The sequence below is a fragment of the Lipotes vexillifer genome, unplaced genomic scaffold (assembly GCF_000442215.2).
Source record: "Lipotes vexillifer unplaced genomic scaffold, Lipotes_vexillifer_v1.1 scaffold682, whole genome shotgun sequence".
Classification (NCBI taxonomy): Eukaryota; Metazoa; Chordata; class Mammalia; order Artiodactyla; family Lipotidae; genus Lipotes; species Lipotes vexillifer.
The window spans coordinates 147,075-166,896 of NW_006785962.1; the positions used below are offsets into that span (position 1 = coordinate 147,075).

The 19,822-nt window shown below is 38.9% G+C and overlaps 1 pseudogene; it reads left to right on the forward strand.

Annotated features, from left to right (window-relative positions):
* The first annotated feature begins 718 nt into the window (after window positions 1-718).
* Window positions 719-1,337, forward strand: LOC103088291 (MARCKS-related protein pseudogene; annotated as a pseudogene).
* Window positions 1,338-19,822: the final 18,485 nt, after the last annotated feature.

Consider the following 19,822-nt stretch of genomic DNA (forward strand, 5'->3'; position numbering starts at 1 on the left):
AAAAACAACTTTATTGGAGTATAATTGCTTTACAATGTTGTATTAGTTTCTGCTGTATAACAAAGTGAATCAGCTATATGTGTACATATATCCCCTCCCTCTTGCGTCTCCCTCCCCCCTCCCTCTCCCACCCCTCTAGGTGGTCTCAAAGCAGTGAGCTGTTCTCCCCTTGAGATGTAGCTGCTTCCCATTAGCTATCTATTTTACATTTGGTAGTGTATATATGTCAATGCTACTCTCTCACTTAGTCCCAGCTTACCTTTCCAACTCCCTGGGTCCTCAAGTCCATTCAAGCCTCTTAGGGAAAGGAAGGCATTTAAAAGCAACTATGTATACACTTCCCAATTTCAAAACTTACCACACTCTCTTGATTAGTGTAGTTTTATAGTAAACTTTGAAATTGGGAAGTCTATACATAGTTGCTTTTAAATGCCTTCCTTTCCCTAAGAAGCTTACCCCTGTTTCTATTGTGCCTTAGCTGTTCTGTATTCCTCAATCAATAATCTCTTGCATGGGCATTCTGGTGAGGAGCAGAGCGGTGGCGGGCGCAGCTAGTCGGTGAGGTGTGGAGCAGGGGTGCAGCTCATTTTCCCACACACACACCTTTCCCCCTCAGGTGCAAGCCCCTCCCCTCTGCCGGCCTGGCCCACAAGACCAAACTACCCCTTATGGCATGAGCAGGGGGTGGCTCCTGGCGCCCTCCAGCAGAACCCCCACCATGGGCAACCAGAGCTCCACGGCTCCCTGGGGCGACGTGACTGCCTAGGAAGCAGCAAGCATTTCCCCGCTAAGGTCAATGGACGGGAGAACGGCCACGTGAAAAGCAATGGAGACTTATCCCCCAAAGGTGGAGGGGGTTTCCCCCCTGCCATGAACGGAACAGAGGAGGAAGCCGGGGCCACTGGCGATGCCACCGAGCCGGCACCCCCTAGCCAGGGCTCTGAGGTCAAGGGGGAACTTGCCCCCGCCCCCCCACCCCCCGCCAAGGAGACCCCCAAGAAGAAGAAATTCTCTTTCAAGAAGCCTTCCAAATTGAGTGGCCTGTCCTTCAAGATAAATCGTAAGGAGGGGGCTGGGGGTGATCCGTCTGCCTCCTCACCCACAGAGGAAGGGCAGGAGCAGGGGGTGGTCGGTGCCTGCAGCGAGGAAGGCACTGCCCAGGGAGGGAAGGCTGCCGCCACCCCTGAGAGCCAGGAGCCCCAGGCCAAAAGGGCAGAAGTTAGTGCTTCCTCCAAGGGAGAAGGAGACACAGAAGAGGCATGGCCCCAGGCGCAGAGCCATCCACTCCCTTCGGGCCAGAGATTGGCCCTACACCAGCCAGTGAGCAGAATGAGTAGCTGGGTGGGGGCAGGTGGGTGATCTCTAAGCTGCAAAAACTGTGCAGTCCTTGTGAGGTCACTGCCTGGACCTGGTGCCCTGGCTGCCTTCCTGCACCCAGAAAGGAAGGGGCTGTTGCCCCATTAACCACATTCCCTCTCCTCCTCTCCCTATGTGGATTCTCCCATCATCCATCTGGTCTTCCTCTTAAGGCCAGTTGAAGATGGTCCCTTGCAGTTTCCCAAGTTAGGTTAGTGATGGGAAATGCTCCTGCCCCTGGCCCTACCCACTCCGTATCCCCACCCATGCATAAGGCAGTTGCTGGTTTTCTTCCCCAATTCTTTTCCAAGTAGGCTTTGTTTACTCCCCAAATCCCAGAGCCACATGTGGGGGTGCGTACACTCCCAAACCCTGAATGTCCAGCCTTCCCCTGTTGAGTTTTTAGTCTCTTGTGCTGTGCCTAGTGGCACCTAGGCTGGAGAGGACACTGCCCCTGTCTAGGTTTTTATAAATGTATTACTCAAGTTCAGACCTCCAGCTTGTGAATCAACTGTATCTCTTTTTTACTTGGTAATCAAGTATTAAGCTTTGGGGTTGGGGGGGAGTTCTGTAATGTGAAACAACTTCTTATTGTCTTTTTTCCCCTCCCATTGTTGTAAATAACTTTTAATGGCCAAACCTCAGATCTGTACTTTTTTTTCTAACTGCTAAAACCATTCTCTTCCACCTGGTTTTACTGTAACATTTGGGAAAGCAATAAATGGCCCTTTAACAAAAATCTCTTGCATAATAGCTGATACTATGGTGGTAATCATTTTGCACTTATAAATGTATCAAATCAACATGTTGTACACCTTAAACTTACACAATGTTATGTGTCAATTATATCTCAATAAAGCTGGGAAAAAATCCCCACAAAATAATGTTTTGCATGCAGGCATCTGGTGGATTTTCATTAGCCATGCTCTCAGCTTCACAAGGCTACCCGTAGCCTGAGATCCAAGCTATTTTCGGTCCTTTGAACTCTGAGTTAAACACTGTAGATATCATTCCCTTACACAGTGCACAGACAGTTTAGAACATAGCAAATTCAGTCGAACTTTCTCTACTTCACTAAAAGTAACAAGGGATAAGACTACTGCTTCTCCCATCTGCGCTATGCTGTGCAAGGCAGGGATGGAGCAAGGACAAGTAAAGATTCCACAAAATTCCCTGCCATTTTGAATGTGGCTTTTGTCGTTAAAATTTTTTTATACAATTTTTTAAAAGTTGCTTTCCATTTACAGTTATCGCAAAATATTGGCAGTATTCCGTGTTATACAATACATCATTGTAACCTATCTTAAATCCAATAATTTGTACTTCCCACTCCCCAATCCCTATATTGCCCCTCCCCCCTCCCCTCTGATAACCACTGGTTTGTTCTCTATATCTGTGAGTATGCTTCTTTTTTTGTTACATTCACAAGTTTGTTTTATTTTTTAGATTCTACATATAAGTGATATCATACAGTATTTGTATTTCTCTGTCCGACTTATTTCATTTAGAATAATGCCCTCCAAGTCCATCCATGTTGCTGCAACTGGCAAAATTTCATTCTTTTTTATGACTGAGTAGTATTCCACTGTGTGTGTGTGTGTGTGTGTGTGTGTGTGTGTGTGTGTGTGTATACACCACATCTTCTTTATCCATTCATCTGTTGATGGACATTTAGGTTGCTTCCATATCTTGGCAATTGTAAATAATGTTGCTATGAATATTGAGATGCATGTATCTTTTCTAATCAGTGTTTTTGTTTTTTTCAAATATACACCCAGGAGTGGAATTGCTGGGTCATGTGGTAAATCTATTTTTAGATTTTTTGAGAAACCTCCATACTGTTTCGATAGTAGCTGCACAAATTTAGATTCCCACAAACAGTGTATGAGGGTTCTCTTTTCTCCACATCCTCACCAACATTCTTTATTGTGTTTTTTTTGCTTGTTTGTTTGTGTTTTTTTTGCGGTACGCAGGCCTCTCACTGTTGTGGCCTCTCCCTTTGCGGAGCACAGGCTCTGGACGCACAGGATCAGCGGCCATGGCTCACAGGCCCAGCCGCTCCGTGGCATGTGGGATCTTCCCAGACCGGGGCACGAACCTGTGTCCCCCGCATCAGCAGGCAGACTCTCAACCACTACGCCACCAGGGAAGCCCTAGTGTGTTCTTTTTGATGATAGCCATTCAGACAGATGCAAGGTGATATCTCACTGTGTTTTTTTTGGTGTTGTTGGTTTTTATTATTTATTTTTGGCTGTGTTGGGTCTCCGTTTCTGTGTGAGGGCTTTCTCTAGTTGTGGCAAGCAGGGGCCACTCCTCATTGCGATGCGTGGGCTTCTCACTATCGCGGCCTCTCTTGTTGCAGAGCACAGGCTCCAGATGCTCAGGCTCAGTAGTTGTGGCTCACGGGCCTAGTTGCTCCGCAGCATGTGGGATCTTCCCAGACCAGGGCTCAAACCCATGTCCCCTGCATTGGCAGACAGATTCTCAACCACTGCGCCACCAGGGAAGCCCCTCACTGTGGTTTTGATTTGCATTTCCCTGATCAATAGCAATGTTGAGCATCTTTTCTTGTGCCTGTTGGCCATCTGCATTTCCTCTTTGGAAAAATGTCTACTCAGTTCTGCCCATTTTTTAATCCAGTTGTTTGTTTTTGTTTTTAAATTAATTAATTAATTAATTTGTTTATTTTTGGCTGTGTTGGGTCTTCATTTTTGTACGAGGGCTTTCTCTAGTTGTGGTGAGCAGGGGCCACTCTTCATCATGATGCGCGGGCCTCTCACTATCGCAGCCTCTCTTGTCGTGGAGCACAAGCTCCAGACACGCAGGCTCAGTAGTTGTGGCTCACAGGCCTAGTTGCTCCGTGGCATGTGGGATCTTCCCAGACCAGGGCTCAAACCCGTGTCCCCTGAATTGGCAGACAGATTCTCAACCACTGCGCCACCAGGGAAGCCCCTGTTTTTTTTTTTTTTTTAATGTTGAGTTGTATCAGTTCTTTATATATGTTGGATATTAACCCCTTATCAGTCATATCATTTGCAAATGTTTTCTCCCATTCAGTAGGTTTTTCGTTTTGTTGATGGTTTTCTTTGCTGTGCAAAAGCAATGGTATGTTTTAATGGATAAAATTTTAATTTTGTTGAAGTCCAATTCAACACTGTTTTCTTTTACGATTAGTGCTTTTTGAGTCCTGTGAAGTCCTTGTTCCTCTAAGACTGTGGACACATTCTCCTACATTTTCTACCAAGAGCCTTATATTTTTAACTTTTATGTTTAGATAATAACCCATCTCAAATTAATTTGTGTATGTGATTTAATGTGGGGATCAAAGTAATTCTTTTTCTACTTGGATACAGACTGTCCCAGCACCATTTGATGAAAAGACTCTTTTTCCCATTGAATTACTTTCATGCCATTGACAAAATTGTTTAACTGTATAAGTGTATCTATTCTTGAACTCACCATTCTGTTTCATTGAATTCAATTGATGTTTATTTGCTCATGAGTATCAAAGTGATTGATTATTTTAACTACTAGCTTTAGAGTTAGTTTTAAAGTCAGGTAAAGTGCTCCACATTTGAAGGTGGTTATGAATATTCTAGGTCTTTTTCATGTCCACATAAATTTTCAAATCACCTTGATCATTTGTACGAAAGAAACAGTTGGACTTTTGATTGGGATTGCATTTAATCTACAGCTTACTTTAGGGAAAACTAACAATAGTGAGTCTTCCAATTCAAGAACTAGTGTACCTTTTATTGATTTAAACTTTCTTAATTTCTTTCAACAATATGATATAATCTTAGGATATTTTATACACTTATTAGTAAATTTGTCTCTAAGTATTTTATTTTTACAGATATTATTGTAAAATACCATTTACAATGTTTCATATTACTAAGTACAATTTTAATTTCATATTAATTTAATTTCATATAATATTAATTTCATATTATTAAGTACAATGCAATTTTTTTTGGTTCTTTTTTGCAGTAAATTGTTTAAACAAGGAAACACAAAATGATACTCTTCAGTCAGTTTTTGACAAATGAATATACTGATGCAACATGAACCCTTATCAAGATGGAGAACATAACTCTCACCTCTGTAAGTTCCCTCATGACCCATAAAATTTCCAAGACTACTCTGATTGAGTAACCACTGGTCTGGATTTTTCCGACTGTGGATTAGTTTTTGTGCGCATATATTCCCCAAATTGTAAACTTTTAAATGGATACAGTAGAATGTATGTAACCATACCTCAATAAAATTCACAAAATTTATGCTGAATCAAAGAGGCTTTACACAAGAGTGAATAATATATGATTCCATTGAATTTTAGGAAATGTGACATCATTCACAATATTGACTTTTCCATTTCCTGATGACTATATCCCTCTCCATTTATTTTGCTTTCTTTAATCAGTACTTTTTTAGGTTTCAACATACAGATCTTGCACATATTTTCTTAGACTTATAAGAAAATGCTCACATTTTGGGGTACTAATCAATTTCAGTTTGTTCATTACAATTTTTTAGACATAAACTCGATTTTATATGTGAAACTTGTATCTTATTACCTTGACACATTTTCTTATTAGAGCTAATAGATTCATGTAATTTCTATGGGAATTTCCACATTGAGATTCATGTCATATGAGCCCATTTTATTTTTTTTCCTTTACTATATATTCTTTTTATTTTTCTCACCTTACTGCACTGGCTGGGATGGCTAGTAAAATGTTCATGAGGACTGATCTGCAATGAAATCATTGCCGTCAATTTTCTTTAAGAGTGATAAAATGAGTAAAAATACCTTTTAAATTTGCCTTCACTCTATCCATTTCTGGAGATCTTATTTTCTCTATATAGATTCAAGTTTCTGCCTGGTATCCTAGCCCTTTTTCCAAAAAAAAAAATTCATTTAATATTTCTTGTGCAGTTTTTGTGGTAGTGGATTTTCTCGAGCTATTTTTTAGATTTCTATGTCACTTTTGAAAGATAGTTTCATTGTGTGGAAAATTCTGGTCTGACATTTTTTTTCTTTCAGTACTTTAAAAGTTCCACTCCATTGTTTCCTGGCTTGGATGATGTCTGATAAATCTGCTATAATTCTTTTGTTCTTCTGTATACAATGTCACTTTTTTCCTGAATGCCTTCAAATATTCTCTTAACCTGTGGCTTTCAGCAATTTGAATATAATATGTCTAGATTTTTTTTTTAATCCTGCTTGGGGTTTTGGGGGGTATTTTGTTTTTTTGTTTTGTTTTGTTTTTGTTTTTTGGTTCTGTGGGTTAGTGTATTTCATTCTTTAGGGAAAAAAAAATTAACCATATGTTTAACAGTTTTACTTTGTTCCACAACTTTAGGGTGGATGTTTCTGTGGATTTTGTTGTTGTTGTTGTTACATTGTCTATTTCTGTTTCAGTTTTTGTCATTTTCTGCTTACTTATATTCAAGTTCCCTGAATGTTTTTTTTTTCTTTTTGTCTTTGTCTAGTCTATTGATGAGCTCATAAAAAGCATTCTTAATCTCTGTTTCCATATTTTTTTCCAGCATTATTAGAAGCTTTCTGATAATTTCCAACTGTATCCTAAAATTCTCCTTTTGTTCACGCTATCTTCCTTTTCCACCAGACCCTTTAACATATTAATTTTAGTACTTTTTAGATTCTGGACAATCTCTGAGTCAGGTTCTGTTGAGAGATTTGTCTCGTGAGTTGTTTCTCTTGCTTTTTATTTTCCTGCATGTTGTAATTTAAATTGATTGCTGTATATAGAATATAGAACAATAGAGATAGAAGTAAAGATTATCTAGAAACTGAAATGACCCTTCTTTTAGGCCTTTAGTACGACATGTTGACTCAATTTAAATTGGGAGTTGAGTTAGTTTTATTACTGTTTTAATCACTGTCAGTTCACCATCAGCTGCAAATTTCTCTAGCATCACATTGTACCTAGGGTGGTAATTGGTTTACCTGAAGAATTTTCTCAGTGCTCCTACTCCTTTAAAGCTTTAAGGCTTTAAGGCTTTCCCTAAGTATGCCTTTCCCTATGTGAGATCTCTTCTGTATACTTGCCCCTCCACCAGTATAGACTGCAGTTTCTTGCTGCTCAATGTTTCCTATCCTGTTGAGGTTAGGGAATGAGAGATATTCCACTTTCCTGGTTCAGGCATAGTTTTAACATTAACAGATACTATAACCCTTTTTCACAAAGGTGGTACCTTCATGGTAATCTCCAGTGGTAGGAAAAACCTCTAGTGCTTTGGTCCTAGTAGCATTTCTTGACCCTCTTCAGGAGTAGAAAATCTTTCTTCCTGCAGTTGCAGTGAGTGACCTAAGAGCAATAGTTTACTCTCCTTCCCCAGTGTCATAAAGACGTTTCTTTCTTATTGGAAAAGGTTTTTGGTGGAACTTCATACCTTTCTCATAAACATGTCTGCTACTCTCCTCCAATCCTTTACCCAAGGTGATTATTTCCACTCTCTTGTCTATCCCCCAATTCTTCTCATAAGCTCTCAATGATGTCTACAGAGGAGAACTTGCAAGGGTATGAATTCGCCTTCTATCTGTGGTTCCCAGGGGCTCTATGTTTTCATGCTAACCCACACTTGACCTTTAGGAATTTGTTGAAACTTTTAGTCAAATTCTTATAACCTGCTTATATGAAGGCCACATCTTCCCATTGCCAGAGGTCAACCAGTGCTCATGTTTATTAAAAATATTTATTTATTTATTTTTGGCTGTGTCAGGTCTTTGTTGCAGCAGGTGGGATCTTCCATTGTGGCACATGGGCTTCTCTTTAGTTGTGGCGTGCAGGCTCCAGAGCACGTGGGCTCTGTAGTTGTGGCACGTGGGCTTACTTGCCCCATGGCACGTGGGATCTTAGTACCCCAACCAGGGATTGAACCCCCTGTTCCCTACATTGGAAGGTGGATTCTTAACCACTGGACCACTAGGGAAGTCTCTCATATTCTGTCTTGAAAGCACACATCTTTCCTCACAATTCAGGTTAGTTGGTTGCCCTGTAATCTCAGCTCTCTAATGGATTCAAGTTATGATTTTATAGTTTATCTGGCTTTTTCTTGTTGTTGTATGAGTGATGCTTTTTCCAGCCTTCTATGTCTTATGTGGAATCTAGAAATTCCTGAAGTCTGTTTGTATCTTATTTGTTTAGATTTTTTCTATAGTTGTTATAATGGGAATGATGATCTTTCACTATCTTCTACATTATGATTTAAAATCAAGGCTCCTAATAATCTTCCTAAAATGTAGATTGGATCATGACACTCCTTTGCTTCCTATCTTTCTGTGGTTTCACATCGTACAGTAAATTTTTTAAAGTAATACATTTTAAACTAATTCATTCATCCTCTCTCTCTCTCTCTCTCTCTCTCTCTCTCTCTCTCATTTCTTTTTCCTATAAGATCTTGCATGATCTTGTTCTTTCCTACCTTTACAACCTTATTTCATGCCATTATCCTTACTTTCTATAGTCTAGCCCAGGGGTTGGCAAACATTCTTTGTAAAAAGCCAGATAGTAATTATTTTAAACTTGGGCCATATGGTTTCGGTTACAAGTATTCAACTATGCTGTTGTAACATCAAGCAGCTATAGACAACACTAATTAGTTTGGCTATATTCAAAAAAACTTTATATATGGACACTGATACTTGAATTTCATATAATTTTGATGTCATGAAATATTATTCATTTTTAGTTTTTTTACTTCTATCTAAAAATGTACAAACCACTCTTAGGACTCAGGCCATAAATATATATATATATATATATATATATATATATATATATATATATATATATATAGCTGGTCAGATTTGGCCCATGAGCTGTAGTTTGCTGACCACAGTTTACTTACATTACATGGCAAGTACAATCCATTCCCTTTGGATTGACTTCTTTATCCTTAGGTTTGTCTTTAAATATGACCTTTGCACATATTCCTTCTCTTAACCACACTTTCTAAAGTAAATATGTCCCTCTCCCTTGTCACTGCATCCTATTTCCTTTTAATGTTCTTATCACAATGTATAACTATAAGTTCATGTTTCCTTGGTTGTCTGTCTCCTCTAATAGATTTTAAGTTATTTGGTCAAGGACAATGTCTGTTGGGGTTTTATTCACCAGTGCCTAAAACTATCATTTAGTAAGGATTAAATAAATATTTCTTAAATGTACTACTCAATCTCCTTCTGCCCTTTTGGCTTTAATTGCTTATTTGAAGGTGTTGATCCATCTGACTGCTTTAATTATGGATTTACTGAAGACACTTGGAAGGCTTAATTATGTCAAGCAGTACCAAGTCTATGGCTTGATGAACCTAGATTCATTTGCTTCCTCTTTGCACATCATGGACAACTTGATGGTAGATCTATAACCTATAAGTTACCATAGATGAGTTCTAAAATTCCCCTGATTTTGTTGGGGAACGAAGTAGAAAACTTAGTAGTTGGCCTCAACAGCACAGCTAAAGTCTTGCATATCTTAAAGAAAGTAGGATGAGGAACAAAGGAAAGACTTTTTTATGAGGTCATAACTGAAAGTTTATTGATTAGTAGTAGCTATCTGAAATGCTGTATAAAGGATTGTGGGGCAGCATCCAGTTGTTTTTAGTTATGGGGAAAAGAATAGGCTACTGTAAGAATAAAAATCAACAATTCAGTGGTTTAAAGAAATATTATTTCTTCCTTACATGACAGTCTCAATGTAAAAAGTTCAGAGCAGGACATCTCTGTTTCTTAAAGTTGTTCAGGGACTTGGTTTCTTTCCAAGTCACTGTTCTTCCATCTCATAAGGAAGGGTCTGTCATCTGTAAGGTTGAAGGTGGATAGCCATTGTCTAGGTTGCAGCTGGTGGGAAGGGATAAGAGTAGAGAGGTGACCATACCCTAAGCCAGGCCCATAACTGGCACCCATCACTTCCCATTCACATTTCATTGATTATAATCATCTAGCTATGCATAACTGCAAAGGAAGCTGAGAAATGTAGTGTAGCTGGGCAGCCACATGTTAAACAAGGGAGACTATATTTTGGTGGGAAACTAGCAGTCTCTATGGACTAGGCTTAGCAGGAATAAATGTTAGGATTGTTTAATACCATCTGCCATGGATTGAAAGAAACTGATGTATTAGCTGTTCTTGCCTTAGGTGTGGAATGTCATGTTTTCTCTCCTAGAGGGTCCTGAAGTTTAAGTATAATTCAACAGGTATTTGTTGAGCATCTCCTATGGGCAAGGCACTGTTGTTAGTTTCTGTGCAGGTACAAAAATAAACAGTCCTGCTTTATCACATATTGAAGAATCAGAGACTCAACTCCAGATAATGGAATATCAGACATCAGCTACGAAGAAGGGGAGACACAAGCTTGAGAAATAAGGCCTTCTTGTACCTTGGAAATCACATCACACAGGTACTATACAGCTCTACCTATATATAAGTCTAGCTTTATAAAAGTGAGAAGGTGGTTTCAGAGATATTAGGAAATGGACAGAGAGCACTTGGCAGGATAATAGCTGCAAACACTAAGGTGAGAAAGGATCAGAATATAGGCAAGGGTTATAGAAGCAACTAAATGGCATTGTTACCTGGTTAATCAGCCTATCAAGTAAATGTGCAGACTTTCCTCCCCACTAAATTAACATATGTTTTGGGACTCTAGGATATGACAGCCCTTGCTTAATAATGGGTCCTTCTGTGCCTTGCTATCCTAAATCCTTCTGCCTCTTCTATGACTTCCTTTACAGGTTTATTTCCTCAAATACTGGCCATTACTCCAGCATGTCCTGTTCCAAAGATGGACAGGTGAAAACAAAAACAAAACTTTGTTGGAGGAAAAAGTGCGTAGGGATTGGCATTGGAGAGAGGAAGTTGAGCACTGTCTGTGGCTCAATTAAGAATGGCATTGGGCTTCCCTGGTGGCGCAGTGGTTGAGAGTCCGCCTGCCGATGCAGGGGACACGGGTTCGTGCCCCGGTCCGGGAAGATCCCACGTGCCGCGGAGCGGCTGGGCCTGTGAGCCATGGCCGCTGAGCCTGCGCTCTGGAGCCTGTGCTCTGCAACGGGAGAGGCCACAACAATGAGAGGCCCGCGTACCGCAAAAAAAAAAAAAAAAAGAATGGGGTAAGATGCCAACAAAGGAGTAGAAACTCTTGCCTAGGGACTTCTCTGGTGGCGAAGTGGTTAAGAGTCCACCTGCCAATGCAGGGGACACGGGTTCGTGCCCCGGTCCGGGAAGATCCCACATGCCGCAACTAATACCCAGTGCAGCCAAATAATAAAGTAGTAAAAAAAAAAAAAAAAAGAATGGGGTAAGATGCCAACAAAGGAGTAGAAACTCTTGCCTAGGGACTTCTCTGGTGGCGAAGTGGTTAAGAGTCCACCTGCCAATGCAGGGGACACGGGTTCGTGCCCCGGTCCGGGAAGATCCCACATGCCGCGGAGCAACTAAGCCCGTGCGCCACAACTACCGGGCCTGCGCCCTAGAGCCCGCGAGACACAACTACTGAAGCCCGTGCGCCTAGAGCCCGTGCTCTGCAACGAGAGGCCACCGCAATAAGAAGCCCACGCACTGCAACGAGGAGTAGCCCCCGCTCACCACAACTAGAGAAAGCCCACACGCAGCAACGAAGACCCAACGCAGCCAAAACTAAATAAATTTCAGAAACTCTTGCCTATAAACACTGGGGTCATGTGCCTGTGAAGTCACCAATCTAACATTCAGGTATTTAAGTATAGAAACATCAAAGACCCCTTCACCTACTCAAGGATTGGACCTGTTACCTTCTTTAATTACAGTGATTACCTTCCTGAATACATCCTACTTCCCACAGCCTTAAAAATATTTTTATGCACTATTCCTATCCCAGTCCTCTTCAATAATTTTTGCTTCTCACATTTTTAAAATTGGGTTTGTGCTTCTCAGTATTCCTGACCAAAGCAACTGAAGCTAGAAAAAAAAAAATTAGACCTCAAATACTTACCCAAACTGGGTGATTAAGATAATTTTTTAAAAAAATTGAGGTAACTAATGTGGTTAGGAAGGGACAGTGAGGTAGAACTTGTTACATCGAAATACAAAGTTTTCAAAACAGTACATTTTTATTTGACATTAAACAACAAACTCCCCAATTTGTCTCAGTTGTGACATACAGACAGCTCTAGATTGCTTTTTTGCTGGTCACCCATGCTGAACAAGACTTTTCGATCTTCAAAACAACCATGGCTCAGATATTCTGCGTTTCACATCAGTTCACAAGTCCAAGTGTGCCTTCCATTCATCGGAGCATTTTGGCATAGATTCCCTTTGAGGTAGAAGGATAAAGATGAAGCCATTTCCTTTTTAAAAAAAGATTTGTTCACAACTTCATTTATGCCACAAAAATCAGATGATTGCATGTTCTCTTATTCTTGTTTATCAGTAGTGGTAGTCTTGGGATGCCAGAAACTGTGAAAGGAAGGCTCTTAGTTACTTTCTCCTTTCTACTTTCCAATAATGCACCCCCCACCCCCATCTGAAGAAAGGGGAGTTACTGAATCCAGCTAATAGCATATATTAAACACCAAACATTATTAACATGTCAGATATACCTGATGCTTAAATTAAAATGTACAAAGCAAAAACTAGAAACATCACCTTCAAATCCTCTTCAAATTTGCTCCCTCCAGCAACTATCTTTTGCCATTCATCTATTTCCTTTTCCATTTACTTATGTTATTGTTGGTTTGCCATGTAAACTAAAGTTTAGATGGTTTGAAAGTATGTAAGAATTATAGTGAACAATAAAGTCCTGTTCCTTTGCAGGGAATTTTGACTTTAGCTTTAAGACTACCTTATGATGGAGAGGTAACATAGATTTAATTAATAAAGTCCATAATTATCTAACCAAGTCTTAATCAATAACCATTAAACAAAAAATTGTTTCTCAAAAACTTACAGAAATGAGTGGGGACAAAGGACTTTGTCATCATCTCAACAGTGACCAGTTACTGGAATTGCATTAAACTAAAAACAGCAATCCCCAAGTTAGATTCGGAGGTAGTAATGCTTTTAAGACCAAGCCTTTTTAGAATCAGGTTTGACCTTTTCTTTCACTCTTCCTCCTATCCCACCCTCTGTGAGTGATTTAAAAAATAGAAAAGGCCAAAACCTATTTGGGTCTAGATATAGAAGATTTTTTTTTTTGGTAATTTTTCCCTCCAATTTTTGCCAATTACTTCCAATTTTTATCATTCTTAAAACTTAAGCATGGTAAATTGTTAAGCTATTTTCATTCACTGCATTATTTAATTATAATAAGTCTTTTCTTAAGCAGGTTTTGCTGGTAAAAAGGAAACGATTTCTAAGTTGTAAGTTGAGAAGCTGTTGCAAAACAGAAATCATGTCTCCATCTCCAAACTTGCTAAGTACTACCAGAGGATTGTTTTTTAAAGAGATCTATTTAGGCAGTGTATATTTGTTAGAATGTAAAAGGTAAAGAATTGAAAATAGACAAAACCTGTGTGTTTCAAAACCAATTGTGGCTTAAGTATGAGTGGTTCCCCAAGGCTGGTACCAATGAGACTGAGGTTTGTACCAATGAGACTGAGGTTTGGGAATCAGTTGTTTTTCATCCCTCTTTCTGCCCACCAACAGTCACATCCATTTTTCATGAGGGATGGGTTAGGTAAACTGAAGTGTTTATTATAAGGAAGGTTCCTGCAACTTAAGGAGCAAGCTCAGTAGAAAACCTTGCTTATTGTAGTGGCCAGAGTGGTAGAAGAAATATGGAGTAGGAATTAAACCACACATTATTATTGAGGAACTAAGCCATACGCCTAACCAGAAAACAGACCAAAAGGCAAGTTTTAAAAGTTCTCTGGGAAGGTATTCATTTTTTCATGTCTCTGGGGCCAACTGAGAACATAGCTAAGGAGATTATACACAACAGGCACTCAAACATACTTGCAGAGTGAATGAATAAATGAAAAAAATGAATGAACAGTAACCTCTCCTCTTATATTCCAATTTCCAAGCCAAGCAAGTGTCTTTCAGTCAAGATCTGAAATAGAATAGACACTTCTATTCAATGAAGAGTTTCACTCCATTTCTTGTTTTTTTTAATTGCATCTCCAAGTGCATTTTGTACCAGATCAATTTCATTTAGCATCACCTTCTTCAATGTTTGTATGAATGAATAACTAAAAAGCTCTCTTATTCCTACTCTACAAAACATGCCAAAGAGAAGGTGATCTAATTAATCATTCCATCTCAGTGTCTTAATATCACAGCTGCTCAATGAAGTTTTTTCAACTAATGAAAGAACTGCAGTCTCTTATTAAATTTGCTCTTGTTTCCTCCATAAGCTAGTTAAAGTATATTTTGGTCTAGGTCTTTTAAATCTCTTCATTCTCCTCAGCAGAACAGTATTTCATTCAAGTGAATAATTTACAAAATACGGAAAATTTAGGAAGAATCTTTTTTGTTAAGTGGCTTCCTGACTCTATGCCAGGCCAATGAGCAAATACTTTTAAAACTAGTTGTTTCATCTTAATTCTCATCTTAATTTAACTATAATAAAAGCAGAATGTTAAAGAATTAAAGGACAAATCCTAAGGCCTTTTATCAGTCTTCTGGCTTCAATCTAGGTCAATGAGCAAGTGACATTGGGACTTTCTAGAGCCAGGAAAAATGTCTTCATTTTATATTGAAAGAACCATATCTTTTTTTTTTTTCCTATTTTTTCAATCTCCAAGACAAGTCAATAGGTTTTCTGGACCAGACTTAATCTACTAATTCATCCAGAGAACAGGAACTCAAGTATTTACTCAAAAATCAAAGGTGTTTCTGGATCTTCAGCTATGATCTGTGATCCATCTAATTCCCTTTAGACTAGGCCCATTTCAATTCTGTTATGTTCAGGACCTAGAATGATGTATTCCACATAAAAGATGCTCTGTTAATCAAATTAATCTAAAAGCCAACCTGAGCCATTTTTTACTCCTTTAATGTCTCTAAGCCAGGCCAGGGTGGATCTAATTCACCTCCATCTTCAGCATTTAAAAGACCAATGGAGAACCATAACACCTTGCTTCAAAAAAAAAAAAAAATTCCCATTTCTTTGGTCAGGCCAGGGAGCAAGTAGCCTTCTGGTATAGATTTTATCTTTCCACCTAGCTCAGCATTCAGCATACTGCCTTGCACAATTCCATTTTGCCCATGTTTTTAAATTTCATCAAATAGGCTTGGCAGTGGTTAAGTAACTTTCAGTCTGGATTCCCACACCTGTTACCTCATTTCCTCCTGTGCCATCTGATAAGGATAAAATCATTTTTATATCCTAGTGCATGTGCAGTTCTGAGCCTCATAGAAAGGAATCAGTAATCATTCATTAAGCCAACAGTTAATTCCTTATATCTGTATAGAACAGTAGGCTTTGTAAAATTTACACACAGATCTCTGTTGCAGGTTCAATAATAATGACAATGAATTTTTGCATCCCCAGTTGCTATCTCTGGGAATAAGAGAGAGTAAGTAATCAATGTCCATTCAGCAGATATGGCTTATATATTTATATATGCCAATTTAAGACTTACAAATTGATTTTATACATTACCTTCTGCTGCCTAGAACACAATAAAGATGGACTATCTTCACATCCCTGATGCTTATCAAGGAGACTGGCACATAATAGATAATTATTATCCAGCCTTGCATTCATCAGATACCTAATCCTTTACATATAAAAATGTTCAATAGTTAACAGTCCTTCCTCAAATTTTTTGACTTTTTTTCATGGTATAGTAACTGTGATATAATTTTGTAAACCTAGTACTAGGCACACCAAATGAAAAAATCAATAGTTACATTTATATGGTGCTTTAGAGTCCACAAAATGCTAACATTGCCTTATTCTCAGCTTTAGGCACAATAAAATGATAAATTTGTATGTCTCTTTATGCCTATAACAGTGAGTTCACATAGTAGGCAACTGATATTAATAATCCATTCATTTAACAAGCATTTAAACCCTCAGTTTGTATAACTATTTATACTACCTTTCTCATATGGGTCAAGCACACAATGAGAATTTTGTAGAGACCATGCGTGTCTCACATAAGTTTGTTCACATAGAAAACATCTAATGTCTTATATTTATACAGCATGTTATAGTTAGAAAGCTCAATCTCATTCATTACATTTTCCTGCTACCAGGGAAAATATACTGGTAATAATTTAATTTTATATCACCAGTAAAGTCTTTATTGATTAAAATAAGCAAGATCTAATTCTTACATCCAAATAGTATAGGACATAAACCTCCCTCTTATTACTTGGGAGCATTATCTTGGATTTCATAGTACCTAAAACAATAGCTGGTACATATAAGGCACTTAATACTTATTCATTCATTATAAACATATAGCCCATTGGTATTTATACAGTGCTTTAGTACAAAGCACTTTAATATGTATTGCCTATCTAAAATTTTTAATTGTTCTATAATGAGAACACTTTTTCCCTTTGACATCTGTAGTGCCTAGCATAGTATCTGGCACATTATAAGTGATCACAATAGCTTAAATCCCTTGTATTTCCAGTGTATTTTATAGTTTAAAAGCAGTTTTTATGTTTTCTCTTCTGCGACTTGGAATACTGTATTTTTACTCAAAATCACCATAGCCACAGAAACACAATGGCCAGAAATACATGAATTATTCATTTATCAAACACTTAATTCCTAATATCTGTACAGTATTACATACTTTTGACAAAGCACTTTATTCATGCTTCTTTTATTCCTTGTATCTACAGTGCCTAGAATGTATATACTATGTAATCAATGTTCATTCATCAACTCTGAAACTTGTCTTTAAAGTGCTTTATAGTTTACAACTCACATTCACATATTTTTCTTCAGATCACCTAGATATAATCGTAATCATTGCATCTTTAGTGTCTAACACAGGGACAGGCACACAGAAGGAAATTAATATTGTTCAGCACACAGTCCCTGGCAATTACATCAGGGGTGATAAACTGTGGCCCACAGACCAAATTCACTTGCTTTTTTTAAAAAAAGCAACAGAGACCAAATGGCCCATAAAACCTACAATATTTACCATCCAACCCTTTCAGAAAGGGTGTGATGACCCCGATTTACATAATGCTTCACAACTGACAGTGAATTTTCAAATGTTAGCTGTGCATGGATGCCAATACACCATTAAAGAGAATGCCTTGCTTTTTTTCTGTGTTTTACAGTGCTTTCATATATATTCTCAATCATTAAAATTATCTTTCCTCATGGTGAGAGGAAAAAATCAAGGAAGGGATTAAACCTCCTAAATATTCCCAACTTCTCTCACCTTTATGCCTAGAGGTAGGTATTAAACCCCGGGGCAGGATTGGTACAGTTTACCACATTGTTAGGCCACTACTATGAGCAGGGAGTTCAGGCTGCCTCCTTGGGGCCTCACTCTTTCCCAGGCCCAATCCTCCTTTTTCATAACTATCAGTAGGAACCCCAAACCTCAGGAATCCTGCTCACCCAAGCTCAAAGAAGTAATATGTTGCTGGCTGGTGCTTCTCAGCAAGCTGGCACATCTGTGTATTTCTCGTCTAGTTCTTCTCATTGGCCTGGAGAATCTCTTCACATTTTCTCTAGATAGCCTGGCACTTTTTTTCCACTCAGTAACCTGATGCTTTACTTCTCTCATCAGCCTAGAGCTTCTGAGGAAAGAGGGGACTGAAATATAATGTCACTTATGTGTCCCTCTCAAGTGGAGAGGAGGTGAAGAGAAATGGAACTTTGCAAAACACCCAAACCTTAATAAATGGCTTAAAACTGTGATAAAAACTGGCTTAAGACTGGCCCAGGCATAATATTACTGATCTAAAGGTGTGTTTCTTTAAAGTAGCAGCAACATCAAAAATGACATCTCAAAAGAAGTGGGTTTAAATGGAGATATGAGAACAGGAAAGGGAGAACTGAAAATGTCCAAGAGTAGGGAGGAGAACAATAGAAAAGAGCTGCAGTTTAGGGTTCTCATCTTGGAATTTCCTTTGGTCTTGGGGCTTCTATCCTTCCTGGATTCTGGGTCATGGGCCTCCAGCTTCCTGCCTAATTTAGTCTGGAGATATCTGTCTCTCTTGGGCCTTCTGTCTGTATAGACAGGCTTGAGTCCTGGGTCTTTATGTGTGCTTGGGCCCTTCCATTTTTGGGTCATAGGTCTTCAAGCCAAGGCTTTTCATCCCATCCTGGGTCTTTGGCCTTCTGTCTCACCGAGACTTGAGTCTTCCGTCCAACTCCAGTCTAGACCTTTGGGCCTTTTATTGGTCTTGGATCATCTCACAGGCAGCCTGGCATAAGGAACAGCTCTTCAATGCTTATATTTTGATAGCTGACACTCTGCACCTATTAGGAAGGGGTTAGGAGACCCCTTTGTTACAAACACACACACACACACAAAAGCATGCACACACACATGCACAAAAAATATGCGAGAGAGGACTGCATGAAATCAAAGTGGGGCAGACATAGACTCAAGAAGAGACTGAAATACTCAAAGGTAAGTAGAAAGGCAAAAGCAGAGAAGAAATAAGAGAACACAGAGATGAATGGTGACATGGAAAATCACAAAGAACAAAGAGACACTGGGGCACACAAAGCAGGAAAAAAAGAGAAAATGGCCCAAGAGAGGCAGAAAGAATATGTAGAAAAGAGCAATGCAAGATAAAGAGTAGAAACAGCAGAAGGGTGGCCAGTATCAGAAAAGGTGAAATGTCAAACCAACAAGGGGAGGGGGTGACAAACAGTTCACAAAGAGAAAAAGAAGAGAGGTAGGCATAGCAAGAAATGAGCAAAAGGCACACAGCATGTGACTCAAGAGACACAAAGAGAAGAGCAGCGAAAGAAGAGCCAGATCTAGGAGAGCAAGGAGAACCAGTAACAAAATGAAAAAACTAGAGAGAGACATCTAAGACAAGACACAGACCACTCTTGGGTACAAGAAAGAAAATGAGACAAAGATATACAGAGAAGAAACTAGTAAGAGAATCATGGAAATGGGTAAGACACACTTTAGTTAGAGGAGAAAGACCAAAGACATTCAAGGAAGAAATAGATAAGCAAACAAAGACACACTTATGAGTTTAAAAGATAAGCAAAGGCAGACATTCAGTGGAAGAGGATAAGAAATAGAAGAGACAAAATACAGTGAGGAGCATGGTAGGCACAAGAAGCATCACAAAGAGAAGACAACAAAAGAAAACAAAAAAGTGCATTAATAATTGCAATAATCTATTATAAGTGCCAATACTATTTATTACTAACAATAATAATTATAATAACAGTATAATAACAACAACAATCACCAACAACACAGATACTCTTCTACTTAAACTTTTAACTTAGGAATTTCTTACATAGGACCAAACCACACCAACTCTGTGCCACTAGATGGTATTAGT